Source organism: Ursus americanus, chromosome 17 (genome assembly GCF_024610735.1).
Source record: "Ursus americanus isolate L20-20 chromosome 17, mUrsAme1.1.p, whole genome shotgun sequence".
Taxonomy (NCBI): Eukaryota; Metazoa; Chordata; class Mammalia; order Carnivora; family Ursidae; genus Ursus; species Ursus americanus.
In genome coordinates, this window is record NC_142143.1 from 1,755,557 (window position 1) to 1,775,261 (window position 19,705).

At 63.6% G+C, this 19,705-nt stretch overlaps 1 protein-coding gene across 2 annotated transcripts in view; it reads right to left on the reverse strand.

Moving 5' to 3' along the window:
* TAFA5 (TAFA chemokine like family member 5) overlaps window positions 1–19,705 on the reverse strand; it is a 190,837-nt gene that overhangs the window by 73,074 nt on the left and 98,058 nt on the right. The gene's annotated exons all lie outside the window — the stretch shown is intronic.

Consider the following 19,705-nt stretch of genomic DNA (forward strand, 5'->3'; position numbering starts at 1 on the left):
GCTAGGGACGAGCCGCCCAGCCCTCCCACCCTCGGAGGGGCCCTGGTGGCTGCGGGGAGGCAGGCCGTTTCCCCAGAGCGCATGTCTCAGACACCTGCAAGGACACCGTCAGAAACACGCTCCGTGAGAGCTGGCGCCGGGTCAGGCCCGTGGCCTCCACATCACACGGCTACACGGTGGCGGGCGAGGCCCCGCCTGGACAGGCAGGAAATTAAACGTGGCCCCATCTGCCGTGCCCGGAAATGAAAGGGCCGCGTCATGCCGTCAGGCGTCTGATGGAAGGAACTAGACTGGGCAGCATGGCGATCCGAACCCACGCTGGGCCCCTGGGTCTCCGTGCCCCCCTGGCCTGAGGGCGGTGGACGCAGCGAAGACCCTCCCCCGGGTCAGCTGACGGCGGTGCAGGCCAGCACATCGTGAGGGAGAAGCTCCCTGTCGGTACAGGGCTGGCTGAGAGCAGTGGGGACCTGGTTGTCACCCTCCACGCCGGGCCGTCCGGGGCCGCCTCCCCCACACAGGCTGGCGTGCACACACACACACTTACACACGTGAGACGCATTCACAGGCTCCTGGCTGTGCCCCTCACTCCTGCTTCCCCATGTGGACACAGCCCCGGCTCCCCAGAGGTCATGACACAGGACTACAGACAGTGGGGCGCTGTGGCCTTGGTCCGTCTCGGGCCAGCGTAGCACGCACAGACAGGACACGCTGACTTTGAAGGTGACAGGTCAACCAGTGAAGGGGCGTCCCCTCCCCCTCCTGTCTCCTAAATCACAGCGGGGAGGCCTGTCTGGCCAAGGGCCCATGGGGTCCACATTCAAGCAGGGGGAGAAGCCTGCCTTCCGTAGGACGTCCCTCTGCCTGGAACACTGGCATGGCCCCGCTAACTGCCGCATGCTGACTCGGACAGCAGAGACGGTGCCAGCTCTGGACGGAGGGCAGACCAGACGAAAACTGGCCACCTCACCCATGGGAGATGGGAGGTCATCCCTGCTCCACCATGCAGCACCGGTCCATCCCCGGGCCGGGCCCCCGGCCGCCCCCTGGCCACGGCCTCTACCTGCATGTCCACTCCGGAGAACCACCGGATGCCCCCTCACTCACGGCCTCACACTTCCATTCCCTCGGCAGATAGTAAGCACCTACTGTGTACTGTCCGTGATGTTGGACCCTGGGACCGCGATGCCAGCAAAGCAGATGGAGTGGTGCCCCAAGGGGCTCCCCCCAACTGAAAGAACGAGTTCATACAGATGCCCGGATGCAGGGCTCCCAGCCCGCCTGTCCCATGGGGGCCAGCAGGGAGACGGGACAGTGCAGGGGAGGGGGGGCCGCACCAGAACAAGGGAACAATGAGGAAATGAAGCCTAGCTGAGGGGCTAGGTGGGGAAAGGGGTCGCTCTCTCCCTGCAGAGGGAAAGCGGGCAGCAACCTGGGGCTCCTGGGCAGCGTTTCTCAGCCCTGGTGTCCTTCCTCGTCCACGCCACTGCTGTCGCAGCAGGCCCCTCCCTGGCAGACCGCTGGGTCCTCCAGGTAGCTTGCTGCAGGAGACTGTCCCTGCCTTTTTCTCACCTGTGTCACCTGGAGGTCCCCAGCCCAGCGAGGAGCCGGGTCCAAAGCAGGGATCACCCAAGTTGGCAGGATGAAGCACAACAGTAGCCACCCACTCCATCAGCCAGGAGCTGCCCAGGCCACCCTTGACCCTGGGGGTGATGTGTCTGGGTGAGAGCCGAGAGTCACGGGGGCATCGGTGGTGGGCATGGGCATGCCCAGACCTGGGCTCGGTGTGGACTGTGTGCAATGACCAGAGCCTGCAGCGGACGACACACAGGGCTTGCTGGGGGCACGGCACAGGTGCAGGGCAAAGACACCAGCGGGGGTCTCCCGGGCACCTCCTCCTCCAGACGCTGGGAGCCCTCCCCGTGCGGAGCAAACCCTGACCTGGGGGGCAGCGCCAGCACCACTCCCTGGAAGGCTTCGCCTGCATGCTTGGTCTTCCATGAGCTGATTGCACAAAAAATTACATACCGCCCAGAGAACGAAGCAAAACAAACAGGGTAAGTAGACAACCACATACAGAAGAGCGAAGAACGCTGGGATGGAGAGAACGTTGCTCTTGTGACAACAGTGGTTAAAGCCTCAAAGACGTGATTACAGGGAACCACATATGTAAGCTGGTCCGTAAGCGCACGATGAGGACGCTGGGACCCAGGCCCATCGGACGTTGTGATTTGCAGCTGGGAGGCCTCGGTCCCGGCCCCTCAGCTCTGCAGGTGGCCATGGGCTGCTCCTCACTGCCGTCCGGCCTGACTCCAGCCCTCTGGCTATGTCCGTGGGCAGCAGAGGCCCGTCTCCTACTTTCCTGGACACCGTGAGCCCGGGCTGCTAACTAGGCGGCCAACCAGCCACGCGACTCCCCACCGAAGGCATGAACCGGCCGGTGTTTCGGCACCAGCACCCGAGCTGTGAGAGACACCTGCCCGGACACATGGAGATTAGACCCCCATGAGTAAGGGGGTGGCCAGGCGGGGCCGCAGCGAGGGGACTGGCGGTCTGTACATCCCAGAGTGCCCCTCAGCCAGGCAGGGTGTAACCAACAGCCCTCAGCCTGACACCATCCTCCCCCGGGGGCCGCAATGCTGGACCACACCCTACGGAGCAGGGGTGCTGGGGTTCGGAATGACACAGCCAAGGGCCCCCCAGTGCTCTGCACCTGCATCCACACTGAGATGAGACCCAGAGCAGATGCCTCGGACAGCAGGTCAGCGTCCCGGGCAGCCGTGGGAAGGAGCCCCAGACGGGGGCCCTGAACCACACACGGTGTTCTCCCACCTTCGAGCGACCCCACTGCAGGGCTTACTGAGGTAAACGTCTCAGGTTACGAAGGGAGCCTCGTCCGTGCGGGCGTGCGGGGGCCTCTGCAGGGCAGGCTGTGGCCGTGGGCCCATTCGTGCTCTTCACCCGCACGCAGAGGACGAGCACACCCTCCCTGCCTGCTCAGGCCCCTCGACCTCCAGCTTGGCATCGGCTCCCCCCAGCAGCCCAGCTGTGGATGAACAGGCCCTCAGCCCGCCTCAGGGCCCTGCTGGTGGCCGAACCAACCCCGACTGTCCCCCAGCCAAGGTGGCCCAGGAGCCCAGGACAGCAATGGTCAGGGACGAATCAACAGGGCTGGAGATGCATCTGGGAGCCACCGGCCAGGACATCAGGAGCCCTGCAGGCGGGTCCGTCACATCAGGGCCCTGGAGGGCATGCCAGGACCGAGAGGACAGGACTGAGGCCACTCCTGGAAGTCGCGTCCCAGCTCCAGCCACTGCAGAACCCCGGGCCTCTCTGCTGCTCTGGCCGTGGGCTGGAGCCCAGCCGGGCACTGCACCTGCCCCCAAGGGAAGGAGCGGGGATGCCCACTTCGGCCCCACAGGTAAGAGCCCAGTGTCGGCCCCCCTCACTGCGATGGTCCCTCGAGGCACGGGCTCTGGGCTGGCCTGGCGTCCAGGTGCTGCCCCAAGGCCCCAATAGCTCCCTACACGGCGAGCACCCTTCGCTCCCCTCTCCCTACAGATTCTACAAAAACCGCTCCCCGAGGTTTCATCTCCGCTTGGAGCCATGATTTGGGGCCCAGGGACTCAGGGGAGGGACACCGCAGGACACACCCGTGGATCACGACTCCCAGGTGTGTGCCCGGCCCCTGGGGGCTCCTCGGTATCCAGGGCCCTGGCAGGCGTGGGCAGGAACCCCTGAGCTGGAACCCATGCGGGGTGTCCTGGCTTGTCAAGTCTCACATGCGCCGGGGTCACCCCAGGCTGGGGACAGGATACCAGCCCCTCAAGATCCCCAGCTCGGTCCCCACGGAGAGCTGTCACCACCAGACCCCGAGCCCAGTCACCAGAAGGACCACGACCGTGTCCTAAAAGCAAGTTGTGCCGAACTCTTTCTCAGGTTCACCGCGTTATTCTATGTAAAGTTGCTTTAATGGAGATTTATGGTTAAGGACCCTGTAAGCCGCTGGCCCGGGGCCTGGAGCCCCTTCCTTCTGTGGAATCCAGAATTCCAGGCCCCGAGGTCCAGCCCGGCCTGGTCCGCTGCTCCTGCAGGGCGTCTGCCAGGTGCGGCCACACCAATGACAGCGACAGACCGCTAAGAGCCCCAGTGGGACAGAAGCCCTCCATCGGCCCCGAGGAGGCAGGGGCCCCCGTTTCTCAGGAGGGGCTCGCTGGCCTGGAGAGGGCCTCAGATGGCCGTCCTCAAGCTGCCCCAGCCCTCGGAAGGCCACTGCCAGGGACTGGAGCCAGAGACTTGGGTCAGGAGCAGAGCGGCCAGCACCCAATCCCACCTGCTGGCATTCTCTCCTGCTGCCTTGGCCCGCACTGGCATTCTGAATGTCACGGATACAGGAGATGCAGCCACCACACTGAGCTCGACGCTGAGACTCCTGGAGTCGGCCCCGGCTGGCCCCCACAGGGCTACACCCCTGCCCGTGTAAGTCCACGGGGCAAACCCTCCCTCACAGGCTGGGGACAGACAGAAATGCAAGGACCAGTGGGGACGGGAAGGACTCTCCAGTCCCAGGGGACCTGGCAGTGACAGAGGAACACGGCCACCCAGGCGGAACCTGTGTGGGGCGACATGGGGCTTAAGGCCAAGACCCGAAGATGCTGGGTATGCCCGATCTGTGAGTCGACCTCTAGGGTTCTGCGCCAAGGAAGGGCGCGGAGATGCCAACAAGCGGCACAACATGGCGGGTCACAGCCTGTCACAGGGACACACCCAAGCGCGTGGAGTGCCCGGCACCTCGGGGGCGTGACCTCTGCCACCGCCCACCGTGGTGCAAGTTTCAACACGGACACGGGTGCCCTTGCGCTACGTTCCCGGGACGTTGACGGGTCTGCAGCCGTCACCGCCGTGGGACACCGGGGTGCCTCGGGACCCACGTCCCCAGATCTGTGAGTCTGTGCTTGGCTCCAAGGGCTCGTCAACGAGAAAATATGAGCAAAACCGCGAGGAGACACGACTGCAGGAAACCCCTGGTGAAGGACGGTAGCACGTCCGCGGTGCCCGACAGCGGGCTGTCCACCTGGCCTGGGGGCGGGTGGGGGCCGACCTCCGGACCCCCCCCCCCACGTTTCAGCGGTGCAGAGGCTTCATCACACCTCACAACAGCATAGATAAAGGCAGCACTCAGGGAGGGGGAGGCCACGCCGTGCTCAGGCGGGCGGAGGCGCTCTGCCGCCCTCTGACTCAGAGCCTCGACGATGGGATTGCTACCACCGCTGTTTGCGTTGGGCCGAGACCCGCAGCAGAATGGCCTGAGGCCAGGAGACAGGGCTTCAAGGCGGCAGCGGGAGGGGAGGCCCGGCAGGAGCTGCTCGGCGCCGGGGGTCTGGGGTCAGGGAGACACACAGGTGCACGCACGCCCCGCACACGTCCGCGGGCCCCGCCTCGCCCAGCGCGGCCCCTGCCTCCATCACCTGGGAAGGCCATCCAGGCAGGTGGAGGAGAGAAGGTGCGCGACAGGGACCACCCAAATCTGCCCGGAACTCCGCCGACAGATCCTGCAGACAACGACCTTTCCTTCCCGCCCCCCAGCAGCCCATGACTCACACCTCCTGCCCAATGAGGACCACCAAGTTGACAACTGGCTTGACTCACGGGTGGGCTGGCCACGTGACGCCACAGTGCCCCTTCCTGCCGCCCGTGGAGGATGGTGTAGACGGTGGCTCAGCCACAGCTGCAGCCTGAACCCACGTTGGCGCTGTCCCCACACTGCGAACTCTGGCGGGAGCGCCTGGGGTAGGGCCCCACCGGGCAGGAGACAGCGGAGGAGGACAGAGTCCTGGGCGTCCCCGCTACACACCCGCCTCTCCCGGTACAGAGCAGACACACTGCGTTCACGCCGTGACAATACGTGCCTGGAGGCGGCCCACACCCACCAAGCAAGTGACAGGCGGTTTTATCCTCATCACAGAGACAGTCAATAAGAGGATTAAAATATACAGAAAAAACTCAGTAAAGTCCGACAGAGTATTACAGCCTTGGGATCTGAGCTACAGGAGACCCCTCTACCTGCGGAGTGTCCCCTGCGAGACCCGCCTCCGTGGGGAGCATGTGCTCCTCTCCACTGCACCCAGAAACAAGTCCATTCCCGCTGTCCACAGGGCCTCTGACCACCCCACTGGCCTGAGGCTCAGGGGTCCCTCTAGGCCCTGCTTGCTTTCCAGCTCCCCCATGCAGGATGGCCACCTGTCCGACCACCTGTCCGGCCGGCCCCTGGAGACACCCCCATGACCACCCTCAGCTGTGCGCCTCCATCCTCCGAGCGGACAGCTCCCTCTGTCTCTGCGCGGGGGGCGGGGGCCGCCCTCTGGCTGGGAAGACGCCATCACGGCCTGCGCTCCCAGAGATGCCCCCGAAACAGCCCTGTGGGGAGTCAGAGGGCCCTCAACCCCGCCTGGCCCCTGGGTCCCCACAGCTGAACCAGCAGCTGGTCCCTGGGCTCAGCAAGACCTGAAGGGGAAGGGGAAGCAGGAATGTGCATGAGCCCAGGGCGCCAGGTTCCCAGGTGATTCCCAGGGACCCGGGGGTGGCCTGGCCCGTGTGCGCCTGCTCCTTCCTTGTTCTGCTGCAGAGTGTCCGATGGCCCACAGAGATCCTGCCCTGGCTTTGCCTTGCAGGGAACGTGTCGGCAAGGTCAAGGGCGGGGGCCTGAACTTGAGATAAAGGGGGTAGGACGTGTCTGCATGGATGGGCGGTCCTGCACTGCTCCCTTCTCCCATCCTTTTTTTTTTTTTAAGATTTTATTTATTTATTTGACAGAGAGAGAGACAGCCAGCGAGACAGAGAACACAAGCAGGGGGAGTGGGAGAGGGAGAAGCAGGCTCATAGCGGAGGAGCCTGATGTGGGGCTCGATCCCATAACGCCGGGATCACGCCCTGAGCCGAAGGCAGACGCTTAACGACTGAACCACCCAGGCGCCCCCCTTCTCCCAGCCTGAAGAGGAGCCCTTGGCTCGCCCCTGCTCTGCAGTACTGTCCCGATGTCCCCTGGCTGTCCCCACTAACACAACTCTGAAATATAATTATGGCTGTTTCCAGCAAAGTCAAACATCTCACGAAAACCTCCCAGACCGGGCCAACCTTGTCCCAGCCTGCTCCTGTCACCTGCTGCCCTTTCCCTCCCACGGCCATCCTTCCACCCGAGCCGCAACCCCTGCCCAGGCCCAGAAGCCGAGTGGGCGGGGACAAGAGGGGCAGACGGCAGCCCCCTCTCACGGCCGGGCACGCCCTTCCAGAAACTTCTGCCTGCTCACCAGCGACGCGCAGAGCCCCCTGCCCGCTGCCTGGCCTGTCCCTCAGCCACCCATGAGCTTGGAAGCATGAGAGACTCCGTCCCTAGGAGAGGTGGGCTGTGCCAGAAGGGAGGGACGAGCCCCTCCCCGCTCGCCAGCTCCGAGCGAGCCTCGGCTCTAAGGCGCGGGCGCCGGCGGCTACCCCAGGTGCTGCTCAGGCCGGCCCTCTGCAAGCCGGCTCTGGTCGGGGGACAAGCAGGTGCAGGGACTACCACAAAGAGCAAGGAAATGATCGCCGTGATTACTGCCACGAGGCAGGCTCTCGGGGCCTCCGGAGCCGAGATCAAAGCCTCTCTAGTTAAGTTCCCTCCGGTGGCCCCGCAGCGAGCCTAAATCCCAACCAACGCCTCGCCGGCCCCGCCCGAGCCCCTTCCTGCTCCCCCGCCTGGGGCTCACAGGGCCACACTGAGAACTGCGGGGTGTCCCACACCGGCCGACATGGGCAGGGGATGGCCAGGCTGGGCCGCGGAGCCTGAGCGAGCGGAAGCCACCATGTGGGGTTCAGGGGCCTGCCCGCCATCACCACCGAAGCTGTAGACGCTGCCGCGGACAGGGCGCCCAGAGGCGGTCGCTGGTCCTCGAGACACGGGATTTTGGAGCCAGCTACCACCTGGGCGGGGACGGCGGCTTCAAGAGGGAAATGCAGGAACCTGCCAGGGGCCCCGACGCGTCCTTTGCAGCCAACACCTGGGAAAGCAGCCACCTCCCATGGAGAAGCAGCTGTTTCTAGAAGGTTCATGACCCCTAACCCAAAGAGAGGAGGGTCCTGGAAAGGGGCAAGCCAGGGTTACAAAAAGCGGGCAGAGTGGTGTGGGTCTGGGCTCGAAGCTGGAGAAGGCTGGAAAGGGGGAGCCAGCTCCTCGTAGGACAACCTCAGGGCCCTCCTGCCGCCCAGCATCACCTGCCCCCCCTGGCTGCTCCCTCCCCTGCATCACCTGCCAGAAAGCACCTGCTCACCCTTCAGGTCCAGACTTGCTCCTCCCCGCTCACTCCCCAGCCCCTCATCAGAAGGACAATTGCTGGGGGGAGCCAGGTGACCCCACCCGTCACCTGCTCCTGCCCTCGCTGGGAGAAGGCAGGGGGGCAGCGAGAATGCCAAGGGCCATACAGCTCTCTGCCCCCCGATGTCAGCAGGCTGGACTCACCTCCCCAGGAGTATGTTCCAGAGCTCAGCCCAGCTGCCTCTGCAAACCTTACAAAGGAGAAATGACAGCAGTACTCAGGATCAAGCCTGGCCACGGGGGTTCCACATGACTTCTCCATCAAGAGGGGTGACCTGCGCCCTGGGGCCCTGGGTTCCCTCTGCCTCAATCCCCACCCTCCCCTGCCCCCTGTCCTCTCTGCTCATCAGCACAGAGCTGGGCAGAGTCTCGCCCCTTCACCCAATGCTCTGTGCTCAGGAAAGCCACAGCTCGGGGCCCGAGGGGGCTTCAGACCCACATGGGGTCACTGGCCTTCAGTGTGCACCTGAAGACTGGCGCCCCCACCCTCCAGACCCAACACAGGCCTCCAGGGACGCAACCAGACTTCATCCCTGACAGGGACATCCTCCCTGAGGCGTGTCCTCCCAATAGGGACAACAGGAGGAGGCCACTTAGCACTGCTGTGAACCCCATACTGGCCACGAAGCCAGGACAGAGCCCCCGGCAGCGGGAGCCCACACTCTTCTGACCGCGAGAACTCGCCTCGCACTACGGCCGGGGCTCTGGAGCAAGAATGACGCACGCCGCAGCCGCCTGCAGCTCCGGGGACAAGCCCACCTGCCCGCCCAGCGTCCCACTCTGGAGAGCAGGTGGCAGCCTCGGTTTCCCCGTCTGTACAATGAGCCAGTGGGACAAGCCCACATCCTTCCCTCTCTGGACTGAGCCACCACCGTGGAGATCAAACACTGTGGGGAGGAGGCAGTGGGTGGTGGCAGGAAAGCCCCCCTGCCGCGAGCCAGTGGGTGGGGGGCGGCGGGCCCAGCCCAGCACCTCCCCCCCAGAAGTGCAGCGGCCCTACGGGCTCTGGGCGAGAACGCGGGGCTGACTGCACAGAGGGAAGCTGCAGACCCAGCCTGAGGGAGGCCCACATCCCCGACCCTGGAGCCTGTGACCCCGTGGCCTTCCCCACAGAAGGGGATGTCACCTGCAGGGCACAGATGTGGACGAGCTGGGGACCTGCGTGTGCCCGGGTCATCTCAGAGTCCCTGCAAGAGGGAGACATGGGGCGATCTAACCACAGAGAGAAGACCGGGTGACACGGGACACAGAAGCTGAGGGACAGATGCCCTTGGAGACAGAGCCACACTCTGGGCAGCTCCGGGAAGCAGGGGCCCTGCCCACGCTCTGACTGTGGTTCGCTGACACCCCTTGTTGGACGTGAGGCCTACGGAACTGTGAGGGAACAGGTTTGTGTGGTTGGAAGTGTTTGGGATGCCACAGGGTTTAGAGCCTGTAGTGACGTCTCCACGGACAGGAGAGGAGCCGGGGTGGTGGCCGGAGCTCAAGGCGGGACAGAAGCTCTGGGCTGCACTGCCGGCCCTGGGTGGCCGGGGGAAGCCGGGCCTGAGTCCTCTGTGAGACGCAGACACACGTCGTGCCTCGCAGGGGCTGTGGGGGTTGCAGGGACCCACCAGCATCCTGCTCGGTGTGGGGCCTGGGACCACGCATCGTCTGATAATTACTATTGAACGTGAGCGTGGGATCCGAATCCTCTGAGCCCCGGGCCCAGCTGTGTGCTCTTAGAGGTCATCTCCTGCCGGCGGGATCAGGTGTTTCCCATGAGCTTCGGCCCCCCTCCGGGTGTGGCCCCCCCAGTTTGTGGAGGCAGCCCGGTGTCTGGGGCAGGCTTGGCAGCAGGACCAGCTCCATGCCGTGTGCCAGGCTGGGGGGCCCTCCAGGTCGCGCTCCGTCCTTCAGCAGCCCGTCCTGCCCGGCTGCGGCCCAGGACCCCAGGAACAAGCACCTGGCCGGCCTGCCCCGCTGGCGGCCCCGGGCGCCCAGTTACATGGACAGGGGAGCATGGTTTTGGGGCTCCCTCTGGCGGGACCTCCTTGGGCCTGGCTGCTGGTGTCGGAGCCCAGAGTCCAGGCCCGGCGGACGGCCTTTCTGCTTCCTTCCCTGGCGCTGGATTCACCCCGCAGGGGTTTGGGCCCAGGGTCTCCGGAGGGCCCACAGCCCTGCATCTCTGAACATGCAGGCATTTTATGGGATGACCGTAAAGGAGGCGCGGACACTTTTATTGTTCTCCTTGAGGCAGCAAACGCTGCCTGAGACGTCCATTACCGAGCACCTCGCCAGCGTCCAGCTGGCTCCCAGTCAATTATCCCGGTAATGTGCCTATTAATGAGGCGTCCCCCGCCTGGCAGGTCCACGCGGCGGCCCCAGGGCCCGTCCCGAGCCGGGCTGGAACGCGGCTGGCACAACATCATAAACACCGGCTAATTACGCCCAGTTTATGACTTCGCAAAGGTCAACAAAGGCACGCTGGCATCGCTCCCCGGAGCGGAGCATCCTGGGGCCGGCGGGGGACGGCAGCGGAGCCCGGGCCGGCTGCGAGCAGACGCACCGGAAAACGGGGCAGCTCCTCGGTCACAGGCTCCCGGCGGCCCCACCTCCTTAGAGTGAGCCCGCCGCCCTCCGTGGCACCCTGTGCTGGTCAGAGCCACGGCCTGGACACGGCATGGAGCCAGGAGGGAGGACGGCCCTCCCTGAGCTGGAAAGATCCCAGCCCTGCTCCGTGAGCTGAGCCCCTCTCAGAGCATCCAGGCTTTGCTGTGTCAGCTCCTCCCGGCTCCTGCCCCTCCCCCCAACCCACTTACTCCCAGGCAAGAGGCCCTCCGCCCAGGCTGGGTCTGGCTTCTCCTGGCCTTGCTCTCTCCATGGCAGACAATCGCTTGGGACCCCCAGGCCCCTGGATGCCAGAGGAGCCACCAGGGTCATGGTGGGGGAGTTCTGGATGACCTACAGAGCACGGAGGTCACGGCCATGACCCCGGGACACTCCCAGCCTGGGACCGGTCCTCACTCCTGTGACCCGGTGTCACTGTTGGCAGCAGCCCCCTTGATGACCAGAAGTGCCCCTGCTGGGCTGAGAGGTGGGGCTGCCTGAGCCCCAGGGTCTCCAGGACAGCTGTCTGCCCTCTGCCACAGGGGGCTGTGAGCCAGGCCTCGTCCTGGGGGCGCTACGAACGTCCAAGCAGATCATTCTCGGGGGCCGGGCTGTCCTCCGGCCCTTGGGGTGTTCAGGCTGTGAAGACCACACTGTCTACACAGCTTGTCGGATGCCTGCCCCCGGAGCCAGCACCTCCCCTGGCTGAGAACCCCAGCCGAGCAACCAAACCCGACACCTGCTACTGAAAATCGTGTCCCGCTCCAATCTCAAGTGGCTTCATTTGTCCTTCAGACCATTGCTGGATCCTGGGGACACAGAGACGAAGTGGGTTCACTGCAACCAGCAGAAGAGCCAGGGCCTAGGCGGGCTGGGAGGGGGCAGTAGGGGGCAGGACCCGAACTGGGAGGGGGCGGGAGGGGGCAGGACCCGAACTGGGAGGGGGTGGGAGGGGGCAGGACCCGAGCTGGGAGGGCGTGGGAGGGGGTAGGATGGGGTGCAGGGGGACCCGCCCCAGCGGCTCCATGTGCTGTGACCGTCAGGGAGAGGAGGGACCTGGGTTGTCCAGGCCGTCCATCCTTCCTGAGCTGGGAGATGGTCAGGGAGGGCAGGGCGCTTGCCTACAGCCCACAGGTGGTCTTTCAGGATGTGCAGGAAATGAGCCAAAAGGGTTAAAATCATGTTGGAAAAACCATGATTTCCACTCGAGTCAACTCAAAGGCCTGGACACCCCGGGAGTGCTGGGGTCCTCAGGTGGCATCGGGGCAGGCAGGGGAGCCCCCATCATCCAGGAAGGACAGAGAGGCCTGGCGGGAGCTGAGATGCCCACCCACACGCCACTGCTGAAGGGGATCCCACCGTGAGGGGAGCCGGCCTGGGGCCCCAGAGAACCCACACTCCTCATTCCCGATGATGGCGTTTCCTCCTCCGGGGGGCCTGCAGGACCGACATCCCCTCCCCAGGTCTCCCTGCTCTCGGGGGAGGGGCCCCTCAGTGCACCTGGGCCCCTCCCTGGAGGGCGCTGCTCCATCGTACCAGGCTGTCCTCCCCCCCGCCCCGTGCAGCAGAGCTGCCCCCCCCCCACCCTGTGAGGGCACGTATAGCTGTGTGAAGCGTCCCTGACTGTTCCGGGAGGTCGTGACTGTGGGTGGGCATTTTTGGCAGTGGCTGTTTGTTGTAGAAAGAAGCACCCTTCGAGGAACCAGAAAGGTTAACCTGGCTGGTCTCTCCCAGGCTCGGGCACTGGGAGGACGGAGCATGGCTGTGGGGACAGCTGCTTGCCCTCCACGAACTCATGCAGGGGGTGCGGTGCTCTGGGTCCAGGGGCCCAGTGTCCGCACCAGGCGGCCTGGGGTGTTTGTCCCCACACCCCACCCTGGGCCCGGCTCCAAAGAGGACATGGGGACAGTGCATCCGGTTCCTCCAGCATGGACAGGGCACCTGGGGACCAGCCTCTCTGGCATCGCATCAGCAAGAGGCCCGCGGAGGCTTCCTGGGTCTGCAGAAGGACCAGGCACTGCCCCGCGCTGGAGGCACCTGGAGGGAGGCTGGTGTGGGGGCGGGGGCTCTGTGCAAGGAGCCGTCAGCTGGGCCCGGGAGCAAGACGCACAGAGGGAGGGGGAGGGCCACATTCTGGAGGCCACGGGGCCAGGGATCCAGGGACAAGAGGGCCTGCAGTGGGGAGGAGCTCCAAGGACACCCTGGCAGACTGGGATCCAGAGGAGCAGAGGCTGGCATACCCTCCCCCATCCCTGAGCGGGCACAGAAGCGGAAGGTGCTGACCTGTGCTGACAAATGCCCCCTTGCTCCCTTCCTGACTGGCGTCCCCTCCCAAGCTGACCTCGACCACACGGAACCCTCCAGCACCGGCAGGCCAGACGAAGCCAGGTGGCAGCACATCCTGCCCTCGCTCTGGTGGAGGCCCCACCCTCCCTGAGCTTCCGTCCCTGCCTGGGCAGTGGGGGTGACAAGGTTAAGACCCCTCAGTGGGCAGCCTTTCCGCTCTGTGCCCTGGGGCTGTGGCCCTCAGGCGCCTCCCACCTGCGTCTCCCCATCAACCATCCTGTGTTGGGCGGACCCAGCTCAGGAGGCCCAGATGGTTCAGAAAGGGCGGGTCTTTCGTAAGCACATGTGGCTCCCTGGTGGGCTCTCTTTAGGCAGCACGGGTGGTGCCCACGCCAAGTTGCTGGTCAGAAAACCACATTTCCCAGCCGTGGCATGCATCCTCTGGACCACAGGAAGCCACGGGATCTGAGGGCTGGTTGCCTAGGAGCGGTGGCCGGGGTGGTCCACGCTGAGGGGCCCGGCCACAAGCCCTAGGACAGCGACAGAGCGCACACTGAGCCAGCTGGCCTCTGACAAAGCAGCGAAGGCAAGTCCACGGAGGAAAGATGGCTCTCCAGCAGAAGATGCTGGAATAATCGGGAGACCAACACGCAAAAAAGTAAATCAGGACTCAGACCTCACACCGTTCACAAAAATTAACTCAAATCGGGGATCTAAAAACAAAACCACAACGATAGGAAATTTCTATAAGAAAACGTAGGAGAAAACCGAGGTGACGTTCAGTTTGGTAACGAGCTGTTAGATAAACTGCCAAAAACGTGATCCTCGGAGGAAGGAAAGTGGTAAGTGGGCGTCTCTAACATTAAATACTTCTGCTCTCGGAAGGCGCCATTCAGGGCAAGAAAGGGAGAAAATCCTTGCAAACCGTACACAACTGACGAAGGGCTCGTGCCCGGAAGGTGCAGGAAGCCTTAAAACTCAACCGTGAGAGAATGAACAACCCAGTGAAACCACAGGCACACGATCTGAACAGACACCTCCCCTAGAACGACAGATGAGCACGTTGACACACGTTCAACGGTGTTTGTCATCAGAGAGCTTCAAACGGGAGTGAGGACACAGCGCGCGCTCGCCGCAGAACGGCTGACGCAGTGACACCCGCGGGAGAGCGCGCCCAGAGCGTGGGGCGGCCCCCGCTCCCCGCGGGACGGCAGGCACTTGCCGCGGCCACTCTGCAGGACGCTCAGCAACCAGACTTCCTTCTCTTCCCGCGCCATCGCGCCATCGCGACCCAGCAACCGGGCTCCTTGGTTATTTACCCTCATCGACGTTCACACTTAACGTCTTCACGACACACCGCCCATGAACGTTCATGGTACCCTTTTACTCCTCTTGCCAAAACCTGGAAGCAACCCAGAGAACCTTCTGCAGACGACTGCATTAGCAAAGTGGGTGCTTCCAGGCGATGGGACGCTGCTCAGCGCTACAGAGAAATGGGACATCCAGCCACGAAAAGACATGGAAGCACCTAGACACACATCCCTCAGCAAAGCAGCCAGGCTGCAAAGGCTGCTGGCTCTAGGATCCCAACTCTACGATATTCCGGAAAAAATGATAGAGAAAACAAATGAGGTGGCCGCCCGTTGGCGAGGAAGGAAGGAGGGAGGGAGAGGCGAAGCGCAGGGAGATTTTCGTCTGGGAAAACTACTCTGGGTGACGCTTACTGTAACGGCGACACATGCACCTGCCACAAGCCACGTGACTTCACGACACACGCAGTGACCCTGAACACACACACTTAGGGAACAGCGTCGGGACCCCAGGATGGGGTCCCGATGCTGTCGGGAGCGTCCGGCCATGACAGCTGTGTGACCCTGACTGCAGAGGGTGGGGACCCCATGCCGCCCTACACGGGCAGAGGCCGTCAGACCCGCGGCGGCAGGAACCAGGCAGAAGTGCCGTCTCTCGCTACTGACGCCGTTTCCCATGGGGATACAGGGGCACAGATCCTTCTGAATGTCTACACTTGAGTGGAACAGTGCAGCCCGTGGAGGCAGACAGTGGGGCCAGGCTTCACACGGTTACAGCGGGAGGTTGGACGGGCAGGGGCGGGAGGCTGGAAGGACCCACGCGGGGATGGGTCAGTCGTGTGAATGTGTGGTCAGCCTGCTACGGAGACAGGCAGCCGCCTACGGAGGTGTGTGTGTGCACCGGTCCCATCAGCTCAGAGACACCCCGCTAGCAGCAAGGACACCTAACACCTGATGCTGGTCTCGAACACACTGTCCATAAGGGACCCGGGTCTCCTTGGAGAAAGGGCTCATCTGGGGACTGGGTAGGAAACACGCAGCCTGCGGCGTCCCGTGGAGCGAAGAAGGAAGTGCTCAGCAAACAAAACCGCCGGCCGTGCGGGCATGTCAAAGGCTCCCGGAGTTCCCGGTGGCCAAAGCTGAAACGTTCGAGCAACCGCACAAAGTAGTGGATCTGACTCCAAACATAGAGAGGCTCTGTCCGTGCTGATGTCCACACGAGTGCGTCCATGATCAGGCGGGTAGAAGGAAACAGATCTCCACGATGTCTGCGGTCTGCCCTCGGGAACGGGGCTGCACGCCATGTCGTGACTTCCGTGCAAAGAAAACAGCGCGGAGGGAGCAAAAGAGATGCGCTATCACGGAGGAGCTGACACCACGGCTGAGCCATGTGGTCAAGGGCATCACAGGGGTCGGCCATGTTCACAGCGGGGGCCCTAATATGACGGGACGAGAGGGGCACTTCGCCTCTGTGGTGTTCCTCCCCCAGACCCACACCCCAGCCAAGCCTGACAGCAAGCCGTTCTGCAAAACACGCACCCAGCCCCTCAACATGCCAAGGTCATCGGACGCAAGGGAAAAGTCTGAGGAACCGCCCCGGCCGGGGAAGCCCAAGGAACCGGGGGGACTGGATGTTTTGTGGCGTCCTGGATGGGACCCTGGACCCAAAGAAAGGACGGTCGGCAGAAACGAGGGACTTCAGTTAATGACAACGCAATGAAACTGTTTCTTCGGTTGTAACAAGGGCCCAGACTAGGGTAAGAGTGACCCTACAGAGGAGAGTGGGCACCGTGTGTGTGTATGTGGGAACTTTCTGAACTATCTTTGTGATTTTTCTATGAACCGAAGACCTTTGTAAACACACGAGGTCTGTTAAAGTACCGTGGAAAGCAGGAGGGAACAGGCGTGCCACGGAGCCCGGCAGAGCGCGCAGCCCGGGGAGGCCGTGCCGGGCTCTGACGCAGAGACATGGGCTGGGACTGGCCCCACCGGCCTGTTCCGCCACCACGTGGGCCTGTCTCCGGGATTTCCAAGAAACAGGCTGAGCCCCGGGAGCTTGCGCTCAGCCTCGGCTTGGCGGTGAACGACCTCACTCCCTTCACCTTTCCAGCCCTCGGGCCCAGTGTCTGCACTTGTGGTCACATGACGTCTCCCGTACCCACACGCAGGAGCTATGCCCCATAATTAACCCACGGTGACCCTCGCCAAAGAGTCAGGTTCACAAAACAGGCCACGAAGAAGCCGGTGAAAATGTGCCAACCCTTCCCCAGTCCGTGAGCGCTTCCGCTGAGGTCAAAGGTGACCACGGCAAGGGGAGATCACCCCAGCCACCCCGGACAGCTCAGGAAACGGCACTTCCCAGGGGCTGGGCTGGCCTCGCGTGGGGGGTTACAGAGATTCTGAGCACCATCTAGAGATAAGATGCAAGACTGAAAACCACACTATCAACAGAGCAGAGTGAGTTTCTGAAGGCCCTGGCCATGGGCATCCCCCACGCCCACTGAGAAGCATCCCCGAGGGGCTCCACGCACTCCCTGTCCTCAGGACTCAGAGTCTGTCCCCATCAGCCAGCGCTGAAACATCACCCCGCCTGGCTGCACCAGCCAGGCCACAGCGGGACCGGACGCTTGTCTGCTGAGTGCAGGAGGCCACGCGGGCGGACCCTGCAGCATCCTGTCCTGCGTGGCCACGGGGCTGGGCCTGCTCCGTGCTGCGGTGTGGGGAACTCAGAGCCACCCGGGATCCCCTGAGGCAGGAGGGAAGCAGGGGCAGGAGTGCAGCATGGGGCCTGGAGGGCTGGTCTGGACAGATCAGTCAGAACCTTCTAGAACCTGGGCCCTGGGCTCAGGCCTGATGTCTGGCTGTGAGGGAAGCCTGAGCAACCCACCACAGGACAGAACGAAGGCACAGGGCAGGAGGGGAGAACGATGTTCGCAGGACAGCCAGGACACCGTGACAGGGACCACAGGGTGATGGGCGAGTGACGGCACTCTCTCCTTCCGTCCCACCCCCCGGCTGCCCTCAACTGGGGGTCAATTTTCTTTTTGTTCTTCTCCTATTGGGTTGGACGGTCGGCATTTCCGTAAGATGTCCACAGCTCTGGGCCCCAGAGAAGCCCGGGGCGTGGAGGGCAGCACAGCACAAGGCCCAGGACGTGGAGGATGCCGTGCTCGACACCGGGGGGCCAGAACGGGCTCCTCGCAGCACCGCGCCCCATCCCTGCGCCACCCCTCGGCTGGACGCTGGACACGCGCATCCCCGTGCGGTGAACGCTCTGCACCGTAAAGGAAGCATCTGCCTGGCTTCACCCCCGTCCTCACCACCGGGGTCCTGCGAGTCTGGAGTCCGCTTCCTGCCCGCGCTCCGGGCGCATCCCGCCAGCAAGGGAGACACGGAGCCTCCAACACCACACTCGGCACAAAAGGGAGGGTGGCGCGGCTCAATTTCAAAGGGAAGAAAGACAAGAAACTCCTGGCTGCCTCCTAAAAATAAACACTGGCTGACGGCAGATCGCGATCTTGGAAAGTCTAGCGGCTGACGGGTTTATCTGTCCCATGAATTGCTCCCTCGTCCCGAAGGACCACAAAGTCCGCAAAGCAGTCAGCTCAGGTCGGGAGGCGAGGGTGACGGAATGTGCACAGGGACACTCTGGAGCAAGGGGGGGGCGAGGCACCCACTTTGGCCACCGTGCCCTCTGGGACGCCCCCCACGGCCCAGCAGAGGCACAGGGGTCCCGATGCTCACACTGCCTGGGACCATGTGGCCCAATGACACAGGACGACCAGGAGGCCATGCCCATCAATTACTAACACCAAGCCAACCGTCCACAGTCTATTTATGAGCAAGTAAAGCCTGAGTGTCTTCCAATAAAGTATTTACGAGACCTCTTGTTTCCAAACTGCACGGATGGTCCTTTTCCAATTCCGTCTACCCTACGAAAGTAAACACAGAATTACGTGGTGCAAGGCCCCACCAGGGAGCATCTCCCCACCACTGAGCATTTCGGGCTAGGGAATCAGGGTGCCAGGGAAGGCCACTTGGTGCCCATGCCGGCCTGTGGTCGGGGCACGGAGTGGAGGGCCCTGGGGCCCTGCTGTGCCCGGTCCTGAGGACAGCAGGGCTACCCACTCCCATGCTGGAACTGCCCCCTGCTTCCGAAATTCGAGTGCTTCCTGCCATCACATCCTGTTTCCATGCGGCACTGAGGTCACGCACACAGCCCAGATTCACCGGGGTCACATCCTCGCTCTGACACTTGCCCGCTGCCTCGGTCTCCCTGTCTGACATACAACACCCAGGTATCGGGGCCCTCAGGACGACTGGCCAAGGTCCTTGCTGACCAAGTGCTCAGGACGGGATCCCCAGCCCAGCACGCCAGGCAAGGTGCACTCCAACACCAGGGAGCGGTGTGCCCCCAAGTACGGTGTCCTCGGGGCATCTCCCAGAACACAGGGCTCATTGGTCACCTGGACCCATCAGCAGAAGTCTCAGCAGCAGAATGGGCCAGCCCCGTGCCCGGGAGACGGTGAGTGCAGACTGAGTCCCACGGACGTGGTGATCAGGGAGGCTCGGGCACCGTGTTCTGGACCATGTCTCTGACCCCTGTAACACCCTGTACCACGGTCATATCGGCCACAGTCTCCTTTGACCTTCCTGCCTCCCCACCCACAGGACCCTTGTGACTGCATTTCAGATGGACGCAGACCTGGGGAAACTTCCCTCTCAAAATCCACAATCTCCCCACACCTGCAAAGTCCCTTTTGCCCAGAAAGGTAACAGGGTCACAGCTTCGGAGGGTCAGGACATGGACGAGGCTGGGCATCACCAAAGCTCCTGTCCGAGAAGGGGCTCAGGTCCCCGCGGAGCCCACGGGGCTGCTCAGGGCTGCTGCTGACCCGCATGGAGCCCGGGGTCTGTGGGGTCGGCCCCACGGGCCTTGCAGGCGTTCCCAGGGGTTCAGCTGCCACGGCCTGGGCTGGGATTCCCTCTGTCCTAGACCAGGGGTGGGAAGGGCAGAGAGAAGGCCTGAACATGACCACATCCCACCACGCGTGCCTCCGCGACGTGGCTCCTGGCTTCCACGCTCATGCATTCTTCGCGGCCCTGCCTGCCGGACTTCCCTCACCTCACGACACCACAGCCCAGCAGGGCACTCGGGGTGCTATAGACGGTCCGG